We start from the raw sequence: 14,133 nt of genomic DNA, 5'->3' as shown, positions 1-14,133 counted from the left end.
ATTACCTTCATCGCCAGCATCGATGTCATCCAAACGTGGTGGAGACGGACAGGCATAATAATTTACTAACAATTTGTTGGGACGTTTTTTTCTTAATGACCTCCCCATGTCGATCTCTGACGACGTACTGCTCCCAGCTTCGGGATCTCGTACACTTTTTTTGCGAGCTTCTTCTCTAGAGTCTGTAAATTAAGTTCAAACTTAAAAACACTACTTACATAATTGGCGTAATATATTTCAAACCTCAATCGAACACGGAAAAATACGAGTCATTTCTTAAAAGTTTAGAATCAATCGAAAATTTATTGCTCACATCCGAGGTACTACTTGCCGGTGATTTCAATATTCCGGAAATTAGTGATGCAACGTATAACCTTGAAAACGGGAGCTCTAAAGCCAAAGTAATCAAAAATCTCGCCTCCATGTACAACTTAAGGTCCATTAACACAATTAAAAATTCCGATAACAGAACACTTGATTTGATTTTAACAAACATAAATGCTGAAATCACAACGGCATCTGATCTGCTAGACAAAGTAAAACCTCTCCATCCAGCTCTTCAAGTAATACATCAAGCGGAAAGAAAGATTAATCAAACTAGGACAACAACTAACTACAACTTTAAAAAGGCAGATTTTTACAAAATGTATTTACGATTTCGCGACGCCAACTGGGAATCCCTTACCCAAATCGATTACAAATCTGTAAACGACGCGGTAACTACTTTTTATGAAATTGTATATACAAGATTTTTGATGAATGCGTCCCAAAAGTAACTATCAGGATCACAAACAAGTACCCCATTTGGTTTGATTTAGCTATTATCAAGAAAATTAAATTGAAGAATAAACATCGCACACGAGGCAAATCGGAAGAATTTAAGGAAGACCGAAAGGAACTCAAAAAAATGATCCGTGACGCTTATAAGAAATACATCAGGAACATTGAAGTTGACCTCCGGAGTAATTCAAATAAATTCTGGGGCTTGACATCAACCAAACAACTGCCGGAAGTTTTCGAGTACAAAACCATCCCGCTGGAAGATCCCAAAAGCATTGCCGACGCGTTTGCATCGTACTTTAAGTCTGTGTACAACAAAGAGGAAAACCTGGATCCGAACGATGGGCTTGAGTCGGACTTCACAATCCAAATTGCACTTAACGAACATACAGGAAAGTGAGTTACTAGAATCAATCAAAGTCCTAAAACCACGTGCAGCTATAGGGGAAGACGGGATCCCACCATACGTATTGAAAGGATGCGCACACAGCCTGGTAACCCCCCTGTTGCATCTATGCAACTTGGCACTCCGCACCTCCACTTTTCCCTCAGTTTGGAAATCCACTACAATTACCCCGATCCATAAAAGCGGCAGCAAGAAACTAATCGAAAATTACCGCCCAATAGCTATCATCCCTGCAATAGCGAAAATTTTCGAAAAAGTAATCTATAATAAACTTTATTCCCATCTTAGCAGTGTTATTGCAGATCAGCAGCACGGATTCACACCGAAGAAATCAACAAGTACTAACTTAATGCAGTTTACGCATTTCACAGCCGCCGTCCTTGACAAGAGGGCTCAGGTGGACTGTGTATATACACCGATTTTGCGAAAGCTTTTGATAAGGTCTCCCATCAGGTCCTGCTTCAGAAACTTCATTTTAATTGTGTCAGTAGCCCAACGGCTAAATTTCTTAAATCATATTTAACATCGCGTAAAACGCGAGTGAAATACAATGGGGTGAACTCAACCGAATTTTACCTCTCTTCAGGGGTACCTCAGGGAACACTACTTGGCCCTTTCCTTTTCCTACTATTTATTAATGACCTACCGCGGGTGATTCAAAACTCCAAAGCACTTCTATTTGCAGACGACCTGAAACTTTTTAATAAAGTGAAATCTTCAAACGATTGTTTAAATATTCAAGCAGATATAAATGCAGTGATAAATTGGTGCAATAAAAACAAACTGAAGCTAAACATAGAAAAGTGCAAAGTTGTATCGTACACAAGATCCAACAATCCCACGATTTTTAAATACGAAATAAATGGCCAGGATATCCAAAGAGTCACCTCCGTTAGAGATCTGGGCGTTTTATTCAATAGCAACTTAAATTTTCATCGGCACATTGAATCCCTTATAAATGCGTGCTACAAAGTACTAGGCTTTGTAATTAGGAATACCTACAATTTTACAAGCATTTCCTCAATTATTACATTATACAATGCGTTCATCAGATCCAAACTCGATTATGCGGCATGTATTTGGACACCCCAAACTTATAAGCACGCAGACATGATAGAGAAAGTTAAAAAAAAATTAGTGCGAATAGTGTATTTTAGGTCGACTCAAAATTTTCCACATTTAATCTCTTACTCCAATCAACTAAAATTTTTAAATAGTGTGCACGGTATTAAAATCTCAAGTTTACAAATCCGACGCGAAGTGATCTGTGCTACCTTTGTGTACAAGATACTGAATAATCACCTAAATGCTCCAGAATTGCTTCAGGAAATTAAACTCAAAGTGCCACATGTTAAATTAAGGAAAAACGATATCATCTTTTTAGTGACCACTCCGTCATCGCCACTATCGAGGAGCCTGTTGGCTTTAAATAAGAAGTGCCGTGAGAGAGACATCGATGTATTTCACGGCTCTTTGAATGAATTAATTAGTCATATAAGATCGTAATTACTGTGTAGTTTTAGTTTTAAGTACAGCATCCCAGTGCCATGTAATTGGAATAATTGTATTCTGTATGGTATCTGGCTAAACAAATAAATAAAAATAAAATAAAAAATAAAATAAAAAATAAAATTATATTCTTAAACAGTACTACATATAAAATACACACTCATATAGGTATACCGCATATACGCTCGCACTCTACGGGATGGTCTGTCCAATCTGGTTGTGGAACGGTATATTTTCTTATGTGATAGCTATCATGTCTGGGTGGCCATTTACACACTGAATTATTGTCGTGTAGCCAAGTGAGAGCCACTTCAGACACCACATTTTCGCCGTTGATATATTCCTTTAAAAAACGGACAACTGCATACTGCTGCATCTGCAAATGAATTAAGAGCAGTCACAAGTTTTACGCAAGATGACATACCTATATATCAAAATTACAAATAAGCAGTTCGCGGATAATTATAGTTATAGGTGAAAGGTGAGGAATTATCTTTAAACAAAATTTAGATCCGTAGGAATTGTTCCGAGTATTTCCTGTGTCCAAATTGGAATTATGAAAACTGGTCATTTTTCATCATGAGACTAAATTTCAGTATTAACTGGATTAGTACTCAATTATCAAAACAACTGTACTGGTGCAAAATTATCACTGAGTTTTTACATTCTAATTTAACTTAAGAATACTGGTGAACTGATTGGCGATTTGACATGTAATTGGAGATTACTTATTTTTCAGATACCATGCACCCTTGTTTGCTTCTAAGAAAGATATTTTTCAAACAGATTTCTAAAATTAACATTTGTTAAATAACCTGAAGTTTAATAAGCCAATGTGGTCGAACAATTAAGTTAAATATAAAAATTAATTGAAAGTTTAATATTCAAAAAAATAGAAAATGTCAAGGAGTATTCTTGATAATTCTCATCAACTGCATCAATAAGACATAATGGAATTTCCTTATAAGTGGATCAAGGGCATGATAATATATGAATTTGGTAAAGCGGTAGGCATCTTTAAACATTTTTTGGTGACGCAGCTGATATCATATGTGGCAGGGAGAATGTTGTTATCATTAACCACACCAATACCCAAAATTAGAGAGTTCAAGGGATCGAAATAAAAAGGTTGTGTATTTAGGTACTTGACACCTAACAATATTATCTTATTGTGTGTTTTTTTAATTGAACGTATTTCAAATAAAATATCCTGTATACAGCAACAATTATTAGGTGCCTTAATGGATAACATATAATTTCGGAACTGAATTCGTTCAAAGAGCTCCTCATTGGAATCGGAAATACCCAAAAAATTCTCTAAATATGGATATGAACTAATAACTGGTTGTATTAATTTTTGCTCTTCTACAATTCTATTGTAAATTTGTTGCAAAGGCTTCGATGACGACTGCATTTTATTTTTAATTTTAAACAATTTACTTTCATACTTAAATGCACTAAAGTTGTCCAAAGGACCAACTTTCTTTACATCATGAAATAAAATGTGTTAACATATGAACATTGTGAGTAATATTTTCTAGTCCATAAAATAATTCAAAATTTTGCACAAAATAAGTTAACAATTTGTGAGCGTACAAATAAAGATTTTGTTTGTTCGAGCAAAAATTCTGATAGCTATACTAAAAGACAGAAAATGATTATATTGGTCAACAGTCAATATTTCTTTAAATATAACTGGTCCTGTGTACAGCAATATTTGTCGAAATTCCGTAGCTTTCCAGCGATCCAATTCGTCAAGTGTTCTAGGTTTTCGACAAAACTCACTACATATATATTTTTTTAAGATATTTAGACGAGCTGAAATTTCAATTAATTTTGGTTTCGGCAATCTTACGCTTACATTACCGTTGACTAGTAATTTTAAAATTTTTTTCGTACCACCTAAACAGACACAGTGCATATAATCGATGCAAAATTGAGAAACCATTCCTATTGATAATAATTCCAATATTGATGTGCCCTTATGGTACTCATCATCAACTTTATTTTTAAATGTTTCGTCTGTCCGTAAAGTCTTGATTAGTTTCAGGAAAAAATACTTTATTGCTGTAATATTCACCCTCCGTGATGCATTTTGACACGAATTATAACCAGTATGATTTTTGACTAGGGTAATGTAAGCTCTCGCTGGATCATCGCAAATGAAGACATGTGGTGCAATTTTTATGTTAATATTTTTGTAAGAAATGCCTGACAAAATTAATTCCTGTAAGTCTTCTACAAACATTTTTTAAAAATAATTGGGATCATTTGGCTTATTTGAATTATTGAATTTTGGTAAATACCTATTACGAAAGGTTCACAGTAAAACTCTGTCTTTGCAATTGCAGAGAGAATTGGCCAAAACTGACTTGTACTACTTTTTGCGATCGGAAGACCATCAATATTAAAATCTAAATAAATTGTTGCCGGAGGAGCTATTGTTGAGTAATATTTTTGCAAAGAATGTAATACTCTCTTTAATGCCAAAATGAACATAATTTCCAGGCGGAACACTAACTGTTTTAATCACTCGTGGTGTCTTGAGGAGACTTCTTACATCTGTTGGAAGTTTTTGTATACCATGCCTCTTTAGTATGAAAAGTAACCTATTCGCATTTTCATGACTGATATTCGTGTCCACTATCCACTGTCTCAAATCGTCTGATAATGTGTGAATAACGGTTGGAGAAGTGATGGCACACCCAGCTCCGAGGTTGTTAAAATTATCATGTAAATTCAAATCAATCACTTCGCCATTATCACAGAAAGTAGTAGAACAAGAAGGTTGGCACAAATTATGAACTGTTTCTTCTTCGAAAGAAGGTGCGAGACATGAAACTGGCCTATGCACCGGGTCCGGGGAATCTGAATCATTTTGTAAACAACCAGGAAAAGAATCAATAGCTTCAAGGGAAGATTGGCAAACGGGATGTGGCAAAGGTGAAAAGAAATTAATAGTGCTCGCCTTCCGTCTTCTTTTTTGGCGCGAACTTAATAACTGCATAGGTTTGAGGTTACGACGGGGCATTTTTTAATTACACAAGCAGCAAACGTCAATACAACAAAAAACAGTAGGTAAAAATTGTGGTGTATAAACTTACCTTGATACCTTTTATTAGGCTGTAGATTTTCTCTTAATGAACGTACAAGGCGCAACAATGGCAACATGCAACTGGAACACAACTGGAAAAGGAAATATCTTGCGTTTTTAAATTTTATGCAACGTGCACTATATCTGTCTTATTTTTACTTACTTGCTCAGTGCTACGTGCTTGTTGCTACACAATATAGGTACACGATACACCACACCCACGTTGCAGTTCAATGACGCCATCAACAGCAGTTTACGTTTAAAAATAGAAAATATGTCATTTTAAGCCTCACAAATGAATCAATGTGATTTTGCAGATTTTCCTCCCAAAATGAGAGTTAATGCGACTCGATATGAGAGTCTAAAGTACTTTCATGTTATAATTTTTACTTCACAAAAATAACTCTATGAGAGGTCACAAGAGAATAAAGAATACAAAGTTTAATCACACTGTATTCTATGCGAAGTTGCATTAGTACTCTCAGGGTGGCATTGTATGAGATTTTTGGCGATATCCCAGAGATGTTTTGTGTTGGCTGGGAAGATATGTGAACGAGAATGGTGAGCCTATTGAACGCTTCCTTCAATTTTTACCAAATCCGTGGCACAAGTCTGAAAACCTAGCTGAAGCCGTACTGAAAGTCCTGTCTACAAATTCCATTGATATTACTGACTGTAGAGGCCAGTCTTACGACAATGCAAGCAACATGTCAGGAGCCTACACTGGTTTGCAGGCACGCATTAAAGAGCGAAATCCGAAAGCGCATTATGTGCCTTGTGCAGCACATTCTTTGAATTTAGTCGGCACTAGTGCCGCAAGCTGTTGTCAGGAAGCATGTTCATTTTTCAATTTAGTGCAGAACGTTTATAATTTTTTTTCTGGTTCTACACAACGCTGGGAACAACTTCTTTCTTTCATGGAATCAGGAAGCAAAACAGTTAAAAGCTTATCGAAAACACGTTGGTCATCAAGGGAGGAATCATGTGTAAGTCTAAGTGAAAATTGGGAAGGCGTTATCAATACCCTCACACATATTAGCAACAATACCTGTGAGAAACCACTTGCGCGAAATGAGGCTTCAGGTTTACTGAATCAACTCAATAGACTGGAAACAGTATTCATGATGACAGTGTGGAAAGACATACTCCAGAGATTTAATAGTGTAAGTGTGAAATTGAAGTGTAAATATATATTCAAATAGTGCATGAATTATATGAATCACTTGTAGGATTTATTAGCTCTATTCGTGGCATGTTCGACTATTATGAAAAAAAATCCAAGCAGATTATGACTGATATGGACTCGGATATGGACTACGAAACCACCTATAAAAGATCAAGAAAACGAAAACTTCGTGTTGATGAAGAAGCGCACACTGAAGTAGTTCTAACTGGTAGGGAAAAATTTAAAGTCGAAACATTTTTCCCAATACTCGACAACTTGTACGCTGAATTAGTGAGGAGGAAGGAAAGTTATAAAAAACTGTTAGACTCATTCATAGTTTTCAGTAACCTTAAGGACACTTCACCAGCCGTAATTTCTGAACGCGCAGCCAAACTTCAAGCGTTGTATGATACCGATTTAGAACCTTCATTCCCGAGTGAATGTGTACACTTCGCGGAAGTGTTGAAATCTTGTGAGGTTAGTGATGTGCCAGTGGAAATGAGTAAATTTCTTCGAAAGGAACAGTTACAGTCCGTGTTTCCCAATGTTGACATTGCTCTTAGAATATTTTTGTGTATGGCACTTACAAATTGTTCAGCAGAACGCTCGTTTTCGGCTCTTAAAAGACTGAAGTCATACCTACGTCCCACTTTATCTAAGGAGAGATTGAACGCCTTGTCCATTCTGCACATTGAAGCTGACCTCCTAAGTGATGACCGTCTAAATTATGAAGAGCTGATTAACGAGTTTGCTACCATCAAAGCCAGATAAAAGTTTTCTGACTGGTGAGTGTGGTTTTGTTTATTTCTTCATATTAGTTTTAATTTAATAAAAATTTCAGCTTAAATAATGTGATTTTTATTAGCAACTTGAAGCATATTTATTGCGATTTGATTATTTGAAAATTATATACTTAGTTACTTACTAAACATATTTTTGAAGGGGCGCATATCTTTCGGTGTGCCTAGGGGCGCAAAAAATTTAAATCCGCCACTGGGTATGTAGGTACTTACTCTCCTCCACTCATCGGTTGTTTTGGATCCGTACCCAAGTCCATTTAAGGTGTTAGTTATGGTCTCCCATAAACTTTTTAAATGTTGTCTCCCATTTTTCCCATCGCATTTATTAGTTATCACCTGGTTATGTATTTCCGCGAAATTTAAAAAAGCTACCCAATGCTCCACTGTAACTCGCATGATTATTTTATTAAAAACAACGAGCACAAGAAGCGTGATGTAAACACAACCGACCTAACCTTACTTCAACGGTAAACGACGCGGATAGCACCTACTTTCTTTTTCTACGCGATAGTATCTTTGTCTTGTCGACCACTGAATATGTGTCGCTATAAAACGACTGTTGCCAAAGCGATAGGTAGCTATTTTTGGTTCACGTAATTCGAAACGCGACGCCACTACCACAAACTGTAGAATTCGACAGTACACGGAATACCACCGCTGGCCTGACTGGAATGCATTATGATCTGGAGAAGTTTAAGCAGTTAAGTTGATGCATTTTATATTTGTACCACGTAGTTAAATTAAACCTAATGTAGATATAAATATAAAATAGAATTGTAGTTTACGAAAATATTGGTTTAGAAAGTTACGTTGGCGGCTAATGAAAATTAGTGACGTCACTATAACGCTTGGCGCATCCAAACGGGACAGACAGAAACTGTGCAGCTCCATAAATAACATTTATTTGTGCTTGTGCGCAGTTGTAACTTTAGCCTAACTAAACTCATGTGTTGTGATTTGTTAATTGAAGATACAAGTGGATAAAGGTGCCATGTAACATTTTTTTTTTAAATTGACTTCTGCGTAGTGATATTAAACATGTTATTCTTTCATTTGTTAATCAGTTTGAAGTCCAAATATGGTGAATAGCTGATATTTTTAATGATGAAGGTGTTATGTTCCACGGTTTGTATGGTTCCACAGTGGATAAAGGTGTTATGTACTTAACGTCAAACATAACACATTCATCCACTGTTAGTAGAAAGTTTTACTTCCACCATCGCGCTTGAAAAGGTTATGTGTAAAGATTTGTGAAAGTGTTGCACTTTGTTTGTGATGATGTACTTGCAGTTTTAAAATAATGTCTAGAGGAAAATACATTTTAGAGCTTCTAAATACGCAAAAGCAGCCACCGGCTACACTACAGGAAGGTATAGGAATAAAATGATTGCATTATATCATATCAGGTTTCCATTACTTTTTAACAATTTTAGGCTTGAATTTGAATAAACAAAATGATAAGAGTGAAAACTTAAGTAGTACTTCCAGCTACTTTTGTGTTTTAGAAAAGAATGTGGGTGAGTCCTCCGAGTATGACAACTATGCACTTTTTATATGTTTATCATTTTTAGAAGTATGCCATTTTCCTAGTACAAGTAAAGATTTCTCAACTGAGAACATCACCAATCGCCCTGAAAATTCATGCAACACAAAAAATAGGTTTAAGAGTACCTAGGTATTACGGTAGTACTGTTATAGGCGATTATGGTTTTCAACCATCAAGATCAAATATGGATGATTATTTAACTGATGAAGATGCAACGTCTGGGAGCGAATACTTTCCCAATGGAGAATCAAGCGATGACTCGGATAATGAGGTGCTGATTAACATTCGTGAAAAAATATTATCGCAAAGAAATAATGATCCAATGAGGTACTCAAAAACTCCCGAAGATGCTGCACTCATAGACCATGTTACTGCTGATAGTGAAATGGGAAACACAGGAGGAGCAGAAGACCGGGTTTTTGAAGTAAAAAGACAAACTGTGAAGAAGAAGTTATTTGAGTTAAAAGAGAAGACTTCGAGACGTCGTCTTAGGAATCCGGATCAGTGGAAAAGACGGAAAGCTGCAATGGCCGGGACAAAGGGAGAAGAATATTTGTCTCAAACAGGAAAGATTGTGCCACAAAAAGAAATAAACTCTGGATTGTTGTGCAAGGATAAATGCAGGTTAAAGTGCACTGAAAAATTTAACTTAGACGACAAAAAAATAATCTTAAAAAAAATACTATGGTCTTGATATGAATGCGAAAAATGCATTGCTGTTCAAAAGTTTAAATATTAAACCTGTTGCGAGACATAGATTAAACGTAAAGAAACAAAAAACATATACGTTTACATATTCCATTACCTTCAACCAAAAGTCAGAATTTGTTTGCAGAGATGCGATGTGCTCCTTGTATCAGTTTAGCCGAAAAAAAATTGAACTTATACAACGGATGTGAAAGAATGGGCAAAATGCACCAACACCCGACAAAAGAGGTCGTCATGCTAATCGTCCACACAAAATTAATGAACATATTATTGACCGCATTGAAAATCACATCAAAAAATTTCCAGCCGAAGAATCCCATTACTCCAGAAACAAAAATTGTTACAAAAAGTGTTTTGTCGCCTCTATTTACTCTAATGCACAAGTTGTATCTCGAAGAATGTAAAAGAGATGGACTGGAGGAGTGTTTCCATATAACGTTGTCTTCATATAGCAACATATTTTCCACAAAATTTAATCTCTCGTTTGGATATCCACGAAGCGATACATGCAGCGTTTGCGATGCTGGAAAAAATACAGATATGCACACTGAAAATTACAAAGCCGCATTTTTTACGAGTTACTTACTTCATTAATTTTTACTCTCTCACTTATAATTTTGTCCTATTCTAGGGTTTTGTATTACACCTGTTTGGACAATAAAGATTATTATTATTATTATTTGCATCCCAAAAGAGAGACGGAGAGAAGCCAATGACTGAAAACAGCATCTGTTACTTAACTATGGATCTCCAGCAAACAATGCCACTGCCCAAATTATCAACAAGTAAAGCATTTTACTTGCGTCAAATGTGGTTTTACAATTTCGGTATTCATTGCATAATTGGCCATGAATCCAAACCATTTTTCTTTAATTGGACTGAAGACATTGCCAACCGGGGGAGTATTGAGATAGCCAGTTGTTTATACAGATTTTCTTAACTACTGAAGGAAACCTACAACCAGATTGACCATTTAATAATTTGGTCTGATTCTTGTGCCGGCCAAAACAAGAACTTCAACATTGTGTCCCTTTATCAACTTTTAATTTTAAATGGATCATTTAAAGTAATAGATCATAAATTTCCAGAGGTTGGACATAGTTACTTAGACTCTGACCGAAACTTTGGTAGAATAGAAAAAAAAACTTAGAAAGGTAGAAAACGTGCCTCGTGCCTGAACAATACCGTGACATTATTCAAAGGGCGAGCACCAAAAATTGTGTTTGTGTGAACATGGAAAATTACTTTTGTAATATTGAAGAACTTCCTGCGCAGTTGCATATTTGGAACAAGTATTAAATGGATCAGGGTTGACAAATTTGGTAGTTATAAATACAAAGAAAGTTTCGACGACTTTACTTCATTCCACAAAGTCGATCTGCTCAAAAAAGGACATAGAGTGGTAAGTGGTAATAACACAGTTACCGTACGACACAGAAAAAAGAGGCGGCTTAACTACAGAAAAACTAAACAACTTACGTGAACAACTACAGTTCGTCAAAGAGGAATATAAATGGTTTTATGAGACCATTTTGGAACAAAATCAAGACAATCCCAAGAAAAAAAGAAAAACCACATAAGATAATAAATCAACTCTGTTATTGATGTTTTTATAATGGAAATAAAACATTTTTGGTTAAATAACACCTTCCTCCATTTATATGTATCACTAGTTTATACATATCACCATGAATGAAGGTGTCATGTACATTCAAAGTTCATTTTCTCCCAACCCAATATGACGTTTAAAGAGCTGTAGGCATTGAATAAATAACAAAGTTCCAATCTAAAATCTTTAATGTCATTTTTCAGAGAATAATCATTCTGTGACATAACACCTTTATCCACTTGTGTCTTCAATTGTGCGAGAAATCTTCATAAGCACGTGTTTTTTTTGGAAAATTTTAATCATGCGTCAGACTTGCTATATATATATATATATAATATATATATATATATATATATAGTCTGATGTAAGTATACAAAAGAAATAATTATGCATTACTTTTGGGGGGTTTGAAATTGTGTATAAATTCGTTTATAAAAATGAAAAGAAACAGAAAAGAGTTTACATGTCTATCGGATCGACAAAAACGAAGGGTTATTTTGCAAAATGTTACAATATTGTCCACAAACAATGTAAATGTAAATGAAACAAGTACATCTACAGCTCCAGCCGATGAAGGCAATGTTTACCCAAAAAGCACTGAAAATGATATAATAGAAATAGACACTTGTCTGGATAATCACGAACACATCTACGATGACTGTAATCTTGAAGATGCAACTAATTTTAGTAAGGAAATCGGAAACGCAAATGGAAGTCGTAGTCCACACGTAGCCCATTCTCAAGTTCATTTTACAGTGAAAGTGTTCCTCAGGATGTTAGCAGTGATCTGCGTCAATTAATATTAAACCATAATGTGTCACATAGTTTCCTAAACGATTTGTCAAAGTTATTAAAAACAAACGGGTATTCTGAATTACCTAGTGATGCAAGAACCCTAATGAGTACTCCTAAAAATACAAGTTGTATTATTACTGCATTAAGGGTGTATTCCACTTAAATTTTAATTCTGATTGACGTATGATGGGTTGCATAATACTTACTTGTAATGAAATCGAAACGAATAAACAAAGATTGTAGAATTTACCTGCCCATCAACCATTGTATAAAGTCAACAGGTAATTACGCTAATTTACCTAGGTCATTAGCCATTGTGACGAATATGCATATATAATTAAACATCGATTAGAAAACGCAAATCATTGTCACAGCGGCTAATCCTCAATAATTTCACTTTTCCCAGTTATTCATAAGACGTATATATTTTTTTAAACCCAGTATAGTTACTTCATGATCATGAACTATATTGACTCTATCTGGAAAATAACGCATGTAAGCGAATAAGTACCTATAATTAGATATATTTAAAAAATGCATATCCAAATCCCAAACATTTATTAGTAGGGGTTTTTCAAAATTTCGTCTATTCGGGAAACACACAATAAATGAGGACTAACGCTTTTTTTGCAAACTATGACTCTTTCCGAAGGATGCTACAGGGAAATAATCTCAAATTTGTATCAAACTAAAATTTTAGGGGTGTTTCAAAATTTCGTCTAATTCAGGAACAACACAAAATAAATGAGAACTAACGCGTTTTTCGCAAACTATATCTTTTTCCGAAAGATGCTACATGGGAATAATTTCAAATCTGTATCACCCTAAAATTTTAAGGGTGTTTCAAAATTTCGTCTAAATCGGGAACAACACAAAATAAATGAGAACTAACGCTTTTTGGCAAACTATGTCTCTTTCCGAAGGATGCTACAGGGAAATAATCTCAAATTTGTATCACACTAAAATTTTAGGGGTGTTTCAAAATTTCGTCTAATTCGGGAACAACACAAAATAAATGAGAACTAACGCTTTTTTCGCAAACTATATCTTTTTCCGAAAGATGCTACATGAGAATAATCTCAAATTTTGATCACACTAAAATATTAGGGGTGTTACAAAAAACGTCAGAAAAGACGTAAACTTTTAATTCACCCAAAAATAAATCACATTTTCCGTGTGAATTCTATTACCCAGTATATTATGGAATTATAATACGTTCTAATGAATCCGGTTTCTATTTCTAAATTAGTCCCGATAAACGCAACAATGCCGCTAATGAAGTCAGGCCTGCCGTATGATGTGTTGCCTACTGTACATTTATAAATGGTGAATGACTTCACTAAACGCTACAAGTTTTCGTAAAAAATTTCGAATTAATATTTCGTCTAAAATTTTTTGTAATTTATTTGAAAGTTTGGTCGATGGCTCTATGGTTTGCTAATGTTTTTTCTGAGTATGCTACAGGGAGATTTTTAAAATAATTTGTGTTGACGCCATTTTACCTATAAAAGTTCACTTTTTATTGGCAGTGCCCTAAAAAATTGATTTTTCTTAAATATTAAAATTTTGTTCTGTAGCATACTTTTTAAATGTATAATTTACACGAAAAAAATTAGCCCCGTCTTTCATCTCAGGTTTTACAGAATTGAGACGAAATATAAATCGCACTATTTTCGCATAAATGTTGTAGTACTGGATTACACCCTTAAGTGGAGGTCGAT

The 14,133-nt window shown here is 35.0% G+C and overlaps 1 long non-coding RNA gene across 4 annotated transcripts; it reads right to left on the bottom strand.

The window, feature by feature from the left end:
- Positions 1 to 91: 91 nt before the first annotated feature.
- On the bottom strand, positions 92 to 6,327 carry LOC116168544. 4 transcript variants are annotated; one of them, XR_004144788.1, is made up of 4 exons: positions 5,953 to 6,321; positions 5,800 to 5,881; positions 2,870 to 3,071; positions 92 to 182 (listed from the first exon to the last, which is right to left on the bottom strand). It is a non-coding gene; the product is annotated as an uncharacterized LOC116168544 (long non-coding RNA). The 4 variants fall into 4 exon arrangements; XR_004144783.1 differs by having other exon boundaries at positions 2,870 to 5,897; positions 5,953 to 6,327; XR_004144782.1 differs by having other exon boundaries at positions 2,870 to 5,881; positions 5,953 to 6,327.
- Between the last annotated feature and the right edge of the window lie 7,806 nt (positions 6,328 to 14,133).

This window comes from Photinus pyralis, unplaced genomic scaffold (genome assembly GCF_008802855.1).
Source record: "Photinus pyralis isolate 1611_PpyrPB1 unplaced genomic scaffold, Ppyr1.3 Ppyr1.4_LG1, whole genome shotgun sequence".
Taxonomy (NCBI): Eukaryota; Metazoa; Arthropoda; class Insecta; order Coleoptera; family Lampyridae; genus Photinus; species Photinus pyralis.
The sequence above is the reverse complement of the archived record's forward strand: the minus strand, read 5'-3'. Positions and strand labels throughout refer to the sequence as shown.